The sequence below is a fragment of the Dendrobium catenatum genome, unplaced genomic scaffold (assembly GCF_001605985.2).
Source record: "Dendrobium catenatum unplaced genomic scaffold, ASM160598v2 fragScaff_scaffold_920, whole genome shotgun sequence".
NCBI lineage: Eukaryota > Viridiplantae > Streptophyta > Magnoliopsida > Asparagales > Orchidaceae > Dendrobium > Dendrobium catenatum.
The window spans coordinates 983,616-987,292 of NW_021319382.1; positions in this window are offsets into that span (position 1 = coordinate 983,616).

Consider the following 3,677-nt stretch of genomic DNA (forward strand, 5'->3'; position numbering starts at 1 on the left):
AGGGCTTGCGCTCGTAGGAGATTTAGAAACCCAGATCTAATTTTCAAAATTGAAATTTTCAAAAAAATCTTTAATTAATTATTTTTGGGAAAATCCAACGATCATTATCATCATTTTCAAATGATCGATAATGATTGATATTTTCTTTCTTCGGAGAGATATGTCAATTATTATCGTAATTTTTATTATGAAATTAATGATCTTCAATCCATATTAGCTTAGCCAAATACTCGATTAAATCCTATTTTGATCTTTCGAGATAAAAAACGATTCTTCTTGAATTTGACTACGATAATAAGGACAAAGTTAAAGTTTTGTAATCTGAACCAATTAGTGAATGATATCTTCGCCTTTTTGAGATGATATATCATTCCTAATCCTGAGTTCCATTACAGAATTAAAATTCAAAATTTAATCTTCCCAAAAATAATTAAATATTTTCAAAAACTATAATTATAAATTATATTTTTTTAATCAAAACAGCCATAATATTTATTATCATTAAAAATATAAACTCATAAGCTCGAGTTGCAAAAAATTAATTTTCTAGAAGAAGCAAAATTTCGCACTGAATCGCTAAAAAGTAATAGAGCAAGAAGTCGATAAACTCCTAGAAGCTAGATTTATATGGGATGCACACTATCTCATATGGCTAGCCAATGCCATCATGGTTAGGAAAGCTAGTAAAGATTGGAGAATGAGTGTGGACTATACAAAGCTTAATAAATCATGCCCAAAGGATAGTTTTCCACTCCCTTATATTGACCAACTAGTTAATACTACATTCAGGCACGAAATGCTAACCTTCATAGATGCCTACTCTGGCTACAATTAGATAATCATGGATTCTACAAATGAGGAGGCAATAGCTTCTGAACATATAAAAGACTATATTATTATCTTATCACGCCATTCAAACTCAAAATACTTGGGCAACATACCAGCACCTCATGAATAAATCTTTTAAAGACCTTATTGGGTATATTATGGAAGTATATGTATAAAATATATTGGTGAGAAGGTTTAAAAATGATAATATATCTCTGAATGGGATAAATGCTTCAACCTTCTACAACACTATAACATGCGGCTCATTAATGATAAATGTGCTTTTGAATTCATATTGAGAAAATTTTTATGATTCATAGTTACCCACCCAAGGGAATAAAGCTAGTCCTAAAAAGATTAAGGCACTAAGAGATATAATGCCCCTAAAAAATATCAAGGAATTCTAATGTCTGAATGGAAGAATTACAACTCTATCTTGCTTTTTGGCTCGTTTAACAGATAAATACCTTCCTTTCTTCATGATACTAGAATGAGGTTATAACTCAGGATTCCAGTGAATAGAAGAGTATCAGGAGGATTTTAAACAACCCTGAATATATTTAACTTCACCTCAACTACTTTTAAAGCCAATACATAGAGAAATGTTATACATGTGTCTAGCTATTTCTTTGTATGATATATGCTTGGTCTTTGTTTGAGAGGAAAATATTATATAATGTCTCATCTATTATGTTAGTAAGATTATTTCTAAGATAGAGAAATGCTACCCATTGGCAGATAAAACATCATTGACATTAATCTTTTCAGCTAAAAAGTTATGCCTATATTTTAGGCTCATACAAGTAGGGTTTATACAAATCTCTCATTAAGAAATATCTAAAAGTTTGAGTAGGTTGTTAGACCTTTTTGAACTGTCCCAAGGCTAACTAAGAGAGGTGAATGGATAATTTTCAAAAATTCTTGGATTGTCAAAAACTATTTTTAGAAATTTTAAGCAATGATCCTCACTACAGGAAAAACATACAATACCGGCAGCCTAACCGGCGGTTATATGGCCGTTGGTAACATCGGCGGTTTCACCGGCGGTTTGGACGCCGGTTTTTACCGGCGGCCGAACCGGGGGTTTTATTAGGTAAGGCCGCCGGTAATAGCGTCGGTTCTTTAACCGCCGGATAAACTGCCGGTGATCAATATTATCGGCGGTGTACCGGCGGCTTACACCGTCATTGTTAAGTGAACTCATTACCAGCAGCCTGGACCGCCGAAAGGCCGTTGGCAAAAGCCCTAAAATTAACAGGCCCGAGCCTCTCTTCTCATTTCTATTTTTCCCTTCTCTCACTTCGAACAAGCTCTGTCGTTGCCTCCGCCCGCCTCTTCGCTCGATCGAGGTCGCTGACAATCACCGGCAACTTCTCTTTGGCCGCCGACCACCGTCGACCCCATACCGGTCGCCCTCAAAGCTACTTGTTACCCAAAGCCACCGGTATTGGGTGATTTTCCTGTAGTGCCTGAAATATGTAGTTGTGAAATAAAATGATTATTACAAATTTTTTTCAACCATAAAATTTTAAAGTGCAGAAAAGTTAAAATACAGAAAAATTAAAATGAATAGAAGAATGCCAAATTTATAGTGGTTCGGTCCAAACTAGACTTATATCCACCCCTTGAAGAATCCTTCTACAAGGGTTGCACTAAATCAAAATGACTCTCCTTTAGCCTCCATAGTAAGTCAAAGAAGCCCTTACAAACTCTCTTCCACTAACCCAATGCGGTAGAGTACCAACATCATTTATCACCCTCCTGATGATGATAGAGAACCTTAATCCTTTCTCACCCTCCTTGTCATGGGCGGATTCCCATTAAGTTGAGGGGGGGCACAAAATTTTTTTTTTTAAATTTTTGAGGGATATTTTGGAATATTTTGGGTATTTTGGGTATTTTGCCCCCTCTCAAAAAATTTTTTTGCCCTCATTTAATCAATCCTAAACATCTTTGCCCATCCCCTACAAAAAAAATTTTTTTTTGCCCACCCTGAAAAAAGAAGCTGGATCCGCCCCTGCTCCTTGTGACGGTAGAGAACCTTCATCCTTTTTCACCCTCCTGGTGACGGTAGAGTACCTTTATCCTTTTTCACCCTCCTGGTGAAGGAAGAGTACCTCGACACAATGTTGAAGATCTTTTTTCAAAAGCCTTCAAAGAAGATGAGCAAAAATTTGAAGAAGACAAAGAGATTCTCGCTTTGGGTAACCTTGTGAATCCCTCACAACTCTCTCTCACTTGATCTCTAATAATTCACTATCACAATCTCTCCCAAACACTCACACTCAATGGCCACTCTCCAGAGAAAATTACATCAAAGGTTTTGAGTGTCAGTTTTTAGGACTCTTATATTGAAAATACAAGAAAAATCGCCCAAAAATTTGAAAATTACAATTAAACCAACTTTAGATTGTACAATACAATCGTAGATTGTCTATATGAATATTTAAAAACTCCAAGTACGATCATGTACAAACCATATTTCCTATTATGTTAGTCATTTGTATGAACTAACATCGTATTATACGAACAGTTTAAAATTGAAACTATTGGTTTAGTACAATCATGTATGAACCTTATTACATACTCTATCAGTCATCTATATGAACTGACATCGTATAATATGAACATTAGCACAAATCATGCTTCATTTGGTATAAACGTGGGAGACCCCATTTCATACTCTGTTAGTCGTCTGTTCGAATTAACATCATATAGTATGAATAATATAAAAATAAATGAATTCATTTGGGATGAATTGGTATGCACCCAATTTCGTATTCTGTCAGTCATCTATATGAATTAACATCATACAATACGAATAATACAAAAATAAAAGACATGATTTG